The sequence below is a fragment of the Rhinichthys klamathensis genome, unplaced genomic scaffold (assembly GCF_029890125.1).
Source record: "Rhinichthys klamathensis goyatoka isolate OS25496 unplaced genomic scaffold, OSU_Roscu_1.1 h1tg000369l_1, whole genome shotgun sequence".
NCBI lineage: Eukaryota > Metazoa > Chordata > Actinopteri > Cypriniformes > Leuciscidae > Rhinichthys > Rhinichthys klamathensis.
The window spans coordinates 450152-464712 of NW_026606877.1; the positions used below are offsets into that span (position 1 = coordinate 450152).

The following is a 14561-nucleotide window of genomic DNA, read 5'->3' on the forward strand; positions in this document are numbered from 1 at the left end:
ACAATTTGACCAAAATGTATTAAAAATGTTACTAAAAACGTACCCCCCTTTTTAAGATGTTTTCATTAAGCATGTCTTTAAACATTTCTAACCCTAATGCCAAATAACAGTATATCAGGTTTAGAACTGATCCATATTAAATTGAGAAGACAATTCACTTTTTTTCCCCCTCCCTCAGTATTCCAGTATAGGGAGGTAGCTGGGATCTGTTTTAAAAACCCTTGAGCCTAAATGGCTCTGTTGGTCTTTAATGCATTTTAAGTACTTATCTTTATTTATTACTTTTCACTTTGTTTAATAAATGATTGTCAAGAAAACATGACTTAACTTCTTTTTTCTTTTTTTTCTTGATTTTTAGAATTAGCATTAGCTTGTTCTGTCAAGATTTTCACACAATCATTGTCCTCGGTATTTTGTTGTATGCTACACAGTTTTGGGGGGGGTTTCCCCTTAAAATAAAACATAAAAAAAAATCTCAATTACAAAAATTCCAAATATACAATTGAGTCTTGTTAATCGTCTAAAGTCGGAGTTATCGTGAATAAAATGAATGGTGCTCCTTCAAGTGACGCTGAGTTGTTGTCCTGAGTGCTATTGTCGATAGGCCTACTGGCCTCCTCTTTTAGTTGCCGCTCTTGGATCAATGAGACAAATTCCAAAACAAACAGCCGAAGAGGCTCTTTTCTTTTCGTAAGAAGACTCCATTCACACAAACCATTTATGAGGCCCACCAAACAGTGCTTTTGAGGGTCGTCGTTCCCAGTGCCCGAACGATCGAATCTTCTCGAAAGGTATCTTTTTAATGACCGATCCACTGTCTGTGATAAATTAGTTTTTCATTATTGTGTTAGCTCAGTTGAGTGCAGAAAAATAAATAATGAGAACTTGTAATAATGGGTGACCTAACCTTGTTCTTTTTGTCCAGAAATGAATAGTCTGAAAGGAAGGACGCTTGAGAAAGATAACGAACCCTGGGCGCTTTGGTTTTCCACAGAGAGCTGTTTTCAAAGACTACTTGATTTCCCATAATGCAAATACACACTGGAACAGTAAGTTCACATGCGTGAACACGTTAGTTGCAGAACAGACATATTTGTGCATTGCTTTACATGTTTTAAGAAGAGGGACGAGGGGGAGCTACCACATGATATATCATATTTGTTGTTATTTATATAGAGCTGTTTTCAAAGACTGATGGATTTCCCATAATGCAAATACACACTGGAACAGTAAATTCACATGCGTGAACACGTTATTGCAGAACAGACATATTTGTGCATTGCTTTACATGTTTTAAGATTAGGGACGAGGGGATGGGAGCTACCACATGATCTATCAGATGTGTTGTTATTTATATACTGGAGTATTTGAGTTTGGATGGTATTTGTATAGTGCAATCATGCAATTAAATACACAGCATAATGACTTGAACTAAGAAGCGCTCACAAGAGGGCATTTGAACAGAAGTGACTGCCCCCTTGTGAAAGCATCATGTACTGACAGGCTTAACATAAATGAGATCTCTAGAGAGGCTTTATTTTTATTGTATGCCTTGTCATTATTTTTTAGTTTTTGTTTTAATTTATTATATCTCGTTAAAAATCGTTAATTCTGTCTTGAAGGATCAAAAGTGAATGAAAATGGGAGTAGGCCTACAAAGAAGAGCTGCTGGACTGAACAAAACAATCTAAGATTTTTGAACCTTTAAAGATTATATACATTTTTAATTAAAACCTAGAGAGTATGCAATATTGATTTGCCCTACAAATTCTTAAAAGTCAAAGAATAATTTAAGTGTATTTTGTTGTAATATACAATAATAATGAAAACATCAGTCACTTTAATATTGCATTCATAAAAAAGCTTTATCATAAAAAGCAAACATTCTGTTTTATGTACTAAAATAGTACAATAGTAAACATTTTCTATGTCTGTTGATCTATTTGAAGAAAAAAAGATTTTAAAAAAAAATCTCTCACACTACCATTGCTTGCAAAAACAAACAGTATTTTTTACAAAGTTTCGGTCAAGCGACCCGATCTATAATCCTCTTTAGCCCATAGTTGTCCTTGATGTGTCCCTTGTGCCTCTTGTTTGAACTGTGGCTAGTGGTCCGAGGGCAGCAAAGGTCAGCAGCCAGTCAACCGAAGCCCCCGAGGGACACCAGCATTTAGATTCCAGCACACCAGCACTATCGCTGAAGATACTCTATTTATTTTTCTTCTGCTGGAACAGAAACCTAGTAATAAAAAGGAAAAGGTAATTAGCAGAGGATAAGCGAGCATTATTTCTGTTACCAATGCAATGAGTGACTGTAAATAAAAGGAGGTTAATGAGAGCGAAACAATGTGTGAAAAACTGTTACAAACACAGGATATTCTTAGTTGAATGTGTTATCAGTACAATGTAATATGCGGAAAAAGAAAAACTTTACTTTTTTCTTGCTTCGGGAAGTTGCTTCAGACATGAGATTTATCTCCACAATCACAGACTTGACAACTTTCCTGCCCTTCTCATATGCTCAGCTGGTGTTGGTATGTGTGGCCATAGTGATGATCCTATACAGTAGTATTTGTCATTGGGGAATTGTTGCCGGGCAGTGGCTGGAGGCATGTTCCGCCTATAGTATCCCAGAAGGCCATAGGAGCTGACTCCCCATAAGTCACCACTGGAGGTGTGAAACTCATATTGTGTCCTCTGTTTGCTGGCCTGAAAGACAAGAGAAATAAGGGATAGTCTGCAAGTTTGCAATGGACATATTTCAAGTGCGGCAGAGAGGCGATGTGTCTCCATTGTGTAAACGGCCTCTGCTCACTTTGCGAAACCCTGCCCATTTACCAACAGATTACCTCTGTTACCTAGCAACAATTTAATTAAGATTGTATGTGCAAGGTGGGGCTTTCTTTCTAAATGCAGGATTTTTTTTCCCCTAGTCCCAATGAGAATATTAAATAAGGCGTAAATAGTGTGCAGTAGTGATATATAGACACTGCTAAAGCTTGAAAAACAAAGGACAGGCCAGAGGAAAAATCAAATATTATTTATTATGTAATAAAAAAAAAACTATAAAATAAAGCGGTAACACTTTACACTAAGGTCCCATTAATTAACGGTAGTTAATGCATTAATTAACATTAACTGATTAGTACATTTCTTATTTACATTCAAGGACTCTGTGACTTTAAAATGTATCTGTACATCCAAATGATTCAACAAAGCTTTGCCATAGAGGAGGATAAGGGAGTGCCGCTGGAAACGATTTCAGTATGGAAAATAAATAGATTTCATAATTGTAATGTCTTTTATATCAAAATTATAGTGAGTGTCAGTTTCAACAAATCAAACAAGAATATGTTCCGCCATCGGCACCTTCCTGTCCTAAAAAAAGGTGATGAATGAGAATTTTAGATCAAGCTCCAGGAATGACAGAAACTCGTTTTAACCAAATGCTTTAGATACCTCATCATCTGCCGGTGGTGTGCGATTCATTTATTTTTCTGTCAGTTTACAGTTTAGGAAAACAACACAGAGTAGTTTTAGGTGGTTTATAGGACGGCACAAGCAGATGGTACAAGAACTGTGGATAATATCTGTTCTGCAGTACCACTAAACAAATATTTTCATTATTCAGCAACCATATTCATGAAATAGATTGACATATAGTTAGTTTAAACAGTCTGTGTGGACATCAAACCATATAAACTACTCACTCACTCTGATGTGATATGTTTGGCCATTTCGGATACAATACACTTGGCAGAGACGTTTAACAAACCTCAATTTAACAAACCTCAAAAAAAGCTGCACATCCTGATATTGCAGAGTTAGAGGCGTTCCTGGATCAACATAGTTTATTAATATAGTTAGTTAGGACTACATTTTTTTTTTTTTTTTTGTCCTAGCCATATCCCTGCTCCTAAATCTAACCCTACCCATAAGTTATCCCTTAAATCAGAGGGAAATTACAGGTGAATAACAGAAGCACCTAACCCTGGTTGAAAGCCTGGTTCTAAACTTGACATAATCTGTAAACATGTCCCTCAAATCTGATTGGCTGATTAGAATGTTGTTCCAGGATCAACAAAGATGTTGATCCAGGAACATGTTGTAATTGGTGAAATCAGGGTCTGCTATGCAAATTATGCAAATCAAAGTACTCAACAGGGTCTCTGTTAACATAATGATTTTAGGAGTTCTGCCCCAAAATTCGGGCCTTGGCATTAACAATGACCAGGCAAGGAAGCATTTGTGAAGCCGATGTCTGATATGTGATTGTGGATTGGTGGGAAAGGGCACACAGATAGTTGTTGGGATCAGTTCACACTGCTGTGTGTCTGCTTCTCCAGACACACTGCCTATCTTACAATGGTGACAATAATGGCGGCCCATCCTGTCCCGCCACTTCAGACAATAGTCACGGCCCAGGGCCATATGCTGAGCCTCTTGACATGGGTTCGTTTGCAGGATTGTCTGTGGGAAAGCGGGGATGAGGACTACGGCAGACATCGAAGGTCACGGGGTCGAGCTCCTTACAAAACTGTTGAAAAGGGCCGAGGTAATTTTTGGGTGTATGAGTACTGATGTATTTTTTAGTCTTTTTTTCTATGATTGAGATCTTGTTGAGCTGTACCATTATTTAAATCATAAAAATGCATGTTTTGTCCCTGAATAAAATGATATAATATCCCCATAGAAGCGTAGCTGCTGCTAATTACCACCATTACTAGCCATGCTATTTTAAGAAAAATAAATAACCTTCCCCATCATCTTTCAAACAAAAATATGCCATGGCCCAAAATGACTTTCATTATCAAATGCGGTGATTAGCATGCGCGGAATGTAGATTGGATGTACGGCTTTGTTCGCACATATACAATTGCACAAAAGATGGACGGCCTTAGGCTGCTTCTCTTTACCCTTCCCCCACACTTCAGCGTTCCCACCTCCCTTCCTCTCAATGCTACGCAAATAAGCATCTTGCTCCCGGTACCACGTTAATTAGAGTGTAGATAACTAGCTGCACCCTCCATTCACACTTTTATTCTCTTTTATTAGCATGACACTGGTTAGGCCTGCTCTGCAACAATCTCGTTGGCCCCTGATTAAAAAGAGGACCCCTCAGAACACAAATCTCCTGTCCCCTTTTATCCCCGGCCCCATAACATGGCTCTCTGATCCATGCTGGCACTGCTAACTGTCAAGAGTACCTGTTCGCTTCCTTCTCATCACCTCCATCCAACCCCGTTCCAGTTTGTGCCTCTTCAAGTGAGAGTAATTGTTGCTTTCACCTGAAAGCCAAGCCTTACAGATTTAACTTTGACGTACAGGTGTCGCCCAGGACAAAAGCAACAAAAGAAAGCGGGTCAACGTTAGCGTGGAACAAGCCAGCGTCTTTTGTGAGGTCACTTTGTCGCTTGAAAATGTCCTCCTGTCATAATCCACTCTGGTTTGAGAGCATTATTCCTGTCTGGAATGGATCACACCCTCTCTCTCTCTCTCTCTCTCTCTCTCTCTCTCTCTCTCTCTCTCTCTCTCTCTCTCTCTCTCTCTCTCTCGCTGAAGAATCCAGACCCAATTGTGATCCCCTTTGCAAGCTCAGCTCAACAGGGTCTCCTCCTGTCTTGCTCTGATTTCAAGGTAAAACGTCTCATTAGCTCTGGCCCTTGAAAGACGCCTGCTCCATCTCATATTCAGTTATACATTCCCTTTGAATAGCTGTGAGAGGCAAGAAGAGAGAGAGAAAGGAAGGCAGGGGTGAGAGCTGATCCAGCTACCTGAGAGAGAGGGAGGGGAAGGCCTGCTGAGGCCTCTGTAATTTCATGCAATCATTACTGCCTTGTGCCATGGACACATTGGACTGTCATTTATGCCTCACTTGAGGACAAAAGCTCTCTAGAAAAAGGAAAGTAGAAAGTGTCTCCACATTTGTATATTCGCAGTCGCGGTATGCTGGCCAAATAAAAAAGGCCATTTCTTTTAATGGTTAAATTGTTTAAAATAATGCTAAAAGGGATCAAGGAGCACGCTAGGTGCTTTTTCAATATTATATGTTGATTATTTAGCTAATTATGGGGCATTTAGGACAATATTTAAGTGAAGATATATTATTGTTATCATTAGCAGTAGTAATGTTATAGGAATTGCAAGAGGGTATAATTATATTAAGACATTCGTTTCTGTAAACCTTTCAAAAGCCTTTTAAGATTTTTGAAGTTGACGATGTTGACTTCCAAAAACATTTATTTTTAATTAAATTATTAAAATGATTGTGCAAGGTTCAAAAACGTGTTTCTGTAAAATATTTTGGCAGAAATCATGCATCCACATCAAAATCTGTTCAGTCGAGCTGCATGAAATTGTCGCCATCTACCCATCCTCATAACTACTTTTAATGACTTCAGCAGTCTCAAAATTATTCAACCCCTTCATGGCAAGCATCTTTCGTACTTATTTGAACACCAATCCTTGATGGAATTTAAGGTATACTTGGGATCATTGTCTTGTTGGAAGGTCCAATGATGCCCAAGCTTCAGCTTCCTCACTGACAGCATGACGTTTTCTCCAGGGATTTCCTGATTCTTCAATGAATCCATCTTGCCTTCCACACGCTGCAGGTTTCCAGTGCCAGAGGATGCAAAGCAGCCCCAGAGCATCACCGAGCGCCACCATTCTTAACTGTAGGCAGAGTGTTCTTTTCAGTATATGCTTCATTATTCTTCCTCCAGACATACCGCTAATCCATAGGCCGAAAAGTTTAGACCATTCTTTTGATTTAGCCATATTTCTAACATGCAGTCAAACGTGACACTCCACAAACCTAGCCAGTTCAGAGTTCTAGCTCAAGTACACCTGGTGCAACTAATGAAGCCCTTAATTAGTTGCATCAGGTGTACTTGAGACAACACCTGTTTTGCAGATTTGTGCTGTTGTGAGGGATTCTATTCAGGGGTTGAATAATTTTGAGACGGCAGAAGTCATTAAAAGTCACATTTTCAGTTGAATATAAGGAAACCACTTGAAACATTTTTTGTGTTGAGGTATTTCAATTACTTTTGTTTTCGTTCATTGCAAACGATTTCGATTACAAATGTGTGTGTGTGTGTGTGTGTGTGTGTGTGTGTGTGTGTGTATGTATGTATATATATATATATATATATATACATACAGTGGGGAGAACAAGTATTTCCCACTTACAAAGCATGTAGAAGTCTGTAATTTTTATCGTAGGTACTCTTCAACTGTGAGTGACAGAATCTAAAACAAAGATCCAGAAAATCACATTGTATGATTTTTAAGTAATTCATTTGCATTTTATTGCATGACATAAGTATTTGATACATCAGAAAAGCAGACCTTAATATTTGGTACAGAAACCTTTGTTTGCAATTACAGAGACCATACGTTTCCTGTCGTTCTTGAACAGGTTTGCACACACTGCAGCAGGGATTTTGGCCCACTCCTCCATACAGACCTTCTCCAGATCCTTCAGGTTTCGGGGCTGTCGCTGGGCAATACGGACTTTCAGCTCCCTCCAAAGATTTTCTATTGGGTTCAGGTCGAGACTGGCTAGGCCACTCCAGGACCTTGAGATGCTTCTTACGGAGCCACTCCTTATTTGCCCTGGCTGTGTGTTTCGGGTCATTGTCATGCTGGAAGACCCAGCCACGACCCATCTTCAATGCTCTTACTGAGGGAAGGAGGTTGTTGGCCAAGATCTCGCGATACATGGCCCTATCCATCCTCCCCTCAATACGGTACAGTCGTCCTGTCCCCTTTGCAGAAAAGCATCCCCAAAGAATGATGTTTCCACCTCCATGCTTCACGGTTGGGATGGTGCTCTTGGAGTTGTACTCGTCCTTCCTTCTTCCTCCAAACACGGCGAGTGGAGTTTAGACCAAAAAGTTCTATTTTTGTCTCATCAGACCACATGACCTTCTCCCATTCCTCCTCTGGATCATCCAGATGGTCAATGGCAAACTTCAGATGGGCCTGGACATGCGCTGGCTTGAGCAGGGGGACCTTGCGTGCGCTGCAGGATTGTAATCCATGACGGCATAGTGTGTTACTAATGGTTTTCTTTGAGACTGTGGTCCCAGCTCTCTTCAGGTCATTGACCAGGTCCTGCCGTGTAGTTCTGGGCTGATCCCTCACCTTCCTCATGATCATTGATGCCCCACGAGGTGAGATCTTGCATGGAGCCCCAGACCGAGGGAGATTGACCGTCATCTTGAACTTCTTCCATTTTCTAATGATTGCGCCAACTGTTGTTGCCTTCTCACCAAGCTGCTTGCCTATTGTCCTGTAGCCCATCCCAGCCTTGTGCAGGTCTACAATTTTATCCCTGATGTCCTTACACAGCTCTCTGGTCTTGGCCATTGTGGAGAGGTTGGAGTCTGTTTGATTGAGTGTGTGGACAGGTGTCTTTTATACAGGTAACAGGTTCAAACAAGTGCAGTTAATATAGGTAATGAGTGGAGAACAGGAGGACTTCTTAAAGAGAAACTAACAGGTCTGTGAGAGCCTAAATTCTTACTGGTTGGTAGGTGATCAAATACTTATGTCATGCAATAAAATGCAAATGAATTACTTAAAAAATCATACAATGTGATTTTCTGGATTTTTGTTTTAGATTCCGTCACTCACAGTTGAAGAGTACCTATGATAAAAATGACAGACTTCTACATGCTTTGTAAGTGGGAAAACCTGCAAAATCGGCAGTGTATCAAATACTTGTTCTCCCCACTGTATATATACACTGAACAAAATTATAAATGCAACACTTTTGTTTTGGCTCCCATTTTTCATGAGCTGAACTCAAAGATGCAAACTGATTGTTGTAGCAGCTGGAGGTGGCTGGTCTCAGACAATCTTGGAGGTGAAGATGCTGGATGTGGAGATCCTGGGCTGGTGTGGTTACACGTGGTCTGCGTGGATGTACTGCCAAATTCTCTGAAACGCCTTTGGAGACGGCTTATGGTAGAGAAATTTACATTCAATTCACGGGCAACAGCTATGCTGGACATTCCTGCAGTCAGCATGCCAATTGCACGCTCCCTCAAAACTTGCGACATCTGTGGCATTGTGCTGTGTGATAAAACTGCACATTTTAGAGTGGCCTTTCATTGTGGCCAGCCTAAAGGCAGGCATACACTGTGCGATGTCTGTGCGATTTCAGCAAGGTACCTACTCATACTGAACCAGTAAATCGCATACGATGTAAAGCCAAAGTTCAGGATATATGTGCTCACACTATACGGTCCGATCATCGAGCTGCGACTTCACTGCTCACACTATACGTGTGAAATATCTGCGTTCTGGATTGCACCCATAGACGATATCAGAGATATTGTCAAAACAAGCATCAGCTATCAATATCAAGATGATTTAGCATTTCCAATTTATGTATTAAATTATTATTATTATTATTGTATTATCATTATTAGGGTAGGCTAATTTTGTTATTAAATTGATCTGCTATTATAATTAATTTGCCACGCAATAATTTCACAGCACATAACCAACGCGCTGTGAGGATAATAAAATATTACAAAAGCTTACTCCTCATTGAAAAAATGTCTAAAACATTTAGGTCGATTACAATGAATTATGGGCATATAATAAACTATTAACAGTCTATAATATGTCCGAATATTGCAATAATTAGTCATCAATGAAAATTAAAAACAGGTTTATTTCAAAAACATTGTTTAACAAACTAAAGAGGCGTTTCATCGCAGGTGACTTGGAAGATATAGGTTAATCCATTTTGCAACACGAAGTGAAGGTAAGCAACAGTAATTTGTAGCTAGTTACAGTTTGAACTACAGAAATTAAAGATCTCCCTCTTTTCGTTTTTATTTTTATTTTTTTTCTGCTGATGAAATGGTTTAACTTCTGTTTTCGTGCAGGCGCAGTGAGAGAAAAAACTGAGTTAAGGGCAATCGGTTTGTAGCTTTGCTTTAACTGTGCGATATAGTCACGAGGAGCGACCAAAATTTCTGACATGCCAGAAATTCATCCGACCATCCGATTGTCGATCGGGAGAGGTTAATCGTCTCTCGTTTCTCCCGGTACACTGCACGAACACTGCACGACAAACGACGCACGACAAAGCTGAAAAAGAGTCGCACGAGTCAGAATTCGGCTCAAAATCGGACGAAAATCGCAGTGTATGCCCGCCATAAGGCACACCTCTGCAATTATCATGCTGTCTAATCAGCTTCTTGATATGCTACCTGTGAGGTGGATGGATTATGTGTAAGTGCTCACTAACACATATTTAGACAGATTTGTGAACAATATTTGAGAGAAATAGGCCTTTTGTGTACATAGAAAAAGTCTTAGATCTTTGAGTTCAGCTCATGAAAAATGGGGCCAAAAGCAAAAGTGTTTTGTTCGATGGGTATATATAGTGAGCCAAAAAAAGAGCAGGTGTTAAAAAAAAACACCCTAGAAATTAATTTTTCATAGTGTATAAATGCTTTTTCGAATGATTTTCATTAAATTCCTTAATAATGCTTTTACAATAAGCAAGTACATCCTTTCCAAGTTCAGGCCTTAAGGCCACAGAGCATGACTGGAAGCTACTTGATATGGCCTTTTACCGCAGTGACTAATGAACAAGCCAGCCCTCACATATACTGGGAGAGTGATGCCATCTCTAATAAGGACTCTCACCTTAAACTGACAAGGGCCATCACAGCCAGAGAACGAATTCTGCCAAATCTACAGATAACTCTAGAAAACAGAATAGCTCTTTAATCCTCCAAACCAGTCAAACTCAAATTAGAGCATGCTCAACAGAAATGCCTTGAAAACCAGTGGCTTTCAAATAACCTTAGTTGTTGAATAATTTGCTCCGATCCAGAATGGAACAGGAAATGACAGGAAATATCTTAACTAGGTCTTCTCCTTTTGACTTGTTGATTTGATTCATCCCACTCTAAGATCTTCCTTCAGACATAAAGGATCTAAGGGTCTGAGCTTCTTAAGTACAGTGTGTGTGTGTGTGTGTGTGTGTGTGTGTGTGTGTGTGTGTACACTATCGTTCAGACGTTTGGGTTATATGGTTTTGAAAAAAAGCCTCTAATGCTCAACAATGCTGCATTTATTTTATAAAAAATATAAAAACAGCAATATTTTGAAAAATTATATATGTTTTCTAATATAATGTATTACTGTGACGTCAAAGCTGATTTTTCAGCATCATCAGTTTTCAGTTTCTCATGATCCTTCAGAAATCATACTAATATGATGATTTACTGCTCAAGAACCTTTTCATATTATTATCAAACAGTTGCGCTGCTGAATATTCTTGTGGAGACCATGATACTTTTTTTTCAGGATACTTTGATGAATAGAAAGTTCTAAAGAACAGCATTTATTTGAAAAAATCTTACGTAACATTATGAATGTAAAAAATGATAGTATATATTAATTACATATTACTTTTACTCTTATTGTTTTTGCTATGTTTTACTGGTAACGCTTCCTTTTACAGTACAGTACTTACGTGTACTTACAGCGTACTTACCTAGAAAGTACTGGCTAATATAAGGTAAGTACATGGGTTAGGGGTAGGTTTAGGGGTAGGTTCAGGGTTAGTAGGCTACCTAGTTATTACCCAGTAATTATAATTACTATAACAAGTACATAGTAAGTGCATTCGTAACAGGACTGTAAAAGGAAGCGTTACCGTTTTACTATAGTTGTATAATCTTGTCTAAGGGACCGTTCGGTATTTATGGAATGGACCACCGGAGGAAAATAGGGGAGGGTCATCCAACTTTTTTTAGTCTAGGGAGAGGGTCACCCAACTTTTGTATTCAAGAAAACAGCAACATTTCAAAGTGGCTTGTATGGTGCATATTTTTCCATAGCTCGCCATAGCTCTCTCAGTCTCGGCCCCCCCATCGCTAGCAGATAGGTCTGACCCAACAAAAATCAGAGGCGAAAGATAAGACCAGTTTGGCGCTGTTTGACAGTGCGTGCGCGTACGCGCTCAGAAAAAGTGCATCATGTCAGAACAGAACGCCAATGAAATGTTTACCCGGCAAAAGCTTTAAAGTTGCGAATAAGTGCAGTGTCTTGTGAGTGTAACTCTACCGCTGCATTAATATGTGGGGCCCTATCTTGCACCCAGCGCAATTGACTTTGTACACCGACGCATGTATCATTCGTATTTTGCACCTGTGCAAAGCGGACTTTTCCCTCCACAGACGCACGCCGGCAAACTAGGGAATGAACTTGTGCTCCCTGGGCGGTTCAGCGCAAAAAGGAGGCGTGTTCCGGCGCAAACAATCCCTGGTGCTATTTTACAGTTCCAGAAAACAATCGCGCCACTGACCAGAAAAAAACTAGTCTAAAGTCAGTGGCGCGTTGCACGTTGTTCATAATGCTATTTTAAGCGCGCATGCTTGGCTATAATACAGAGTGTGAGCAACGCGCATACACTGTACATGATTCTCTCATCTACACAGATGCATTTTACTTTTTGCAAATGATACATTATTATAAGGAAAAATATTAAAACACGAGGGAAATCATTGTTGTGTCCATGACGATGGGAAAAATAGGCATAAAGCTTACACATTTACCCAAATTATTATATGCATGTTTAACCGAAGCTAATTTGGGTGGGTTTGTCCCATCCCCAATGTCACTTCTCTTTCTTTTACGGCCCTGACGAGAACATCGATCTCCTCGGCTGTGAACCGATTCTGAAGCGCGCCTGGTAAATGGCATTTCGCCGTTATAATAGTATTATAGCGCACCTCGTTCATCATGCTCTTAAAGGGAATGTGATATGACGCTCTTATTGGTTTGTTTCCCGTTACGCCCAAACCACACCTATGAATAATGAAGCTACTTCAGACCAACCTCTTTTAGATTTGCGTCGAGCGCAAGAGTCATTTATCCCGCCGGTTAAATAGCAACAGCGTCAAGATCCGCCCACAAAGTTACATGCGCTTTGCACTTGACACTTGCATTTTAGATCGTTCAAATAGGGCCCGTGATGTGAATGTATGTCGAGTTTTACAGTATTGGGACTTTAAGCCTTGTTTATAAGTTTTGCCTGGCTCCGCAGCGCGAGCCTCCGCTGCCTGCACGCGCACCTCCCAAAAAACGGACGAGGCGTTTATACTTGAAGTGCTCACCGTTGTACTATTATTTGAATCGACAGGAGGCGACTCGGAGTAATTGCCGTCTAAACCACCAGGAATCAGCGGTGAGAAGAAGTTATTGGTACACAGGTGAATGTTTATTTTAGTAGGCTACACTTCACCAAAACCACACTACAAAAGTAAAGCAGTAAATCTTGAGATTATAACTTGTTACATTAGAACAAAATAAATGAATTTGAGAACATAGCCTATACAACTAAATTAACGATAACTTACATATTTTCTAATTTCACTAAACATTTTCATTTAGTTTCGAGAATTTTTTTTTTTAAAACATGGACCATAATTAAAAGGGCTTATGTCTGCTATTGTAGGCTCATTTTGTAAATTTAAGCAACTACTAGACGAACAAACTGGGTGCCGGTGTGATGAGACGTGCTCAGCCAGATTCGGCTCGAAGTCGTGCAGTTACAAAATCTGCCGTGCACACCGCCAAGTCCGCTCCTTCGCACTCGTGCCAACGCGGCGAGTATAAAGCAAGCTTGATGCGCCAGAACTGCAGCTGATAATGTGCGCTGTGGCTCGATACTGTAACAATAGGAACTATTGTTGAATATGTTGTTGGAGTGGGGAGGACACACCTGGGAAGTAATGACATGTGAAATGTGTGTAGTTACCCACGACTCCCGAGTTCATTAAAGAAGAATCAAGATAGTCTTGAGTGTTTGTCTTTATTAAGAAGAAAAGACACATAAAGAAACATGGTGGCAGCGTGGGCACTTCTAGACTACTAGATTAGAAGTTGAGAATGACGACACTGTAAAACCTGTACAACTACCAAAAAGAAGAGTTCCAGTAGCCATGATGAAACCTTTGAAGGAAGAGCAGCAAGATCTTCAGAAAAGAGGAATCATTGCACCAGTAGAGAGGAGCACGAATTGGATCAGTAGTATGGTGGTCGTGCAGAAGCCCAGCGGCAGACTCAGAGTATGTATAGATCCAAAACCTTTAAACAAAGCTTTAAAGCGCAGTCATTTCCCACTACCCACTATCGATGACATTCTCCCTGACTTATCCAAAGCCAAAGTGTTTACAGTGTGCGATGTGAAAAGCGTGTTTTGGCATGTCAAGCTGGAGGAAGAGTCCAGCTTTCTCACCACATTCGCTTCCCCGTTCGGAAGGTATCGTTGGCTGCGGATGCCTATGGGCATAAGTCCGGCCCCTGAGATCTTTCAGAGGAAGCTCACACTTGCATTAGAGGGCCTGCCAGGAATATACATTATCGCTGATGATGTGCTTATTACGGGACAAGGAGAGACTCAAGAAGCAGCGGAGAAAGACCATGATGAAAAGCTGAAAGCATTTCTTGCACGATGCAGAGTGAAAGGTATCAAGCTAAATGCTGATAAGTTGAAATTGAGACAAAGAGAAGTCTCT

The 14561-nt window shown here is 40.1% G+C and overlaps 1 long non-coding RNA gene across 1 annotated transcript in view; it reads right to left on the reverse strand.

Annotated features, from left to right (window-relative positions):
- Positions 1 to 2000: 2000 nt before the first annotated feature.
- Positions 2001 to 14561, reverse strand: part of LOC130069498 (uncharacterized) — a 31394-nt gene continuing 18833 nt past the window's right edge. Inside the window, exons 2-3 of the long non-coding RNA XR_008803772.1 lie at positions 2435 to 2709; positions 2001 to 2223 (exon numbers count right to left, since the gene is read on the reverse strand). This is a non-coding gene — a long non-coding RNA (uncharacterized LOC130069498). The remainder of the gene's footprint in view (positions 2224 to 2434; positions 2710 to 14561) is intronic.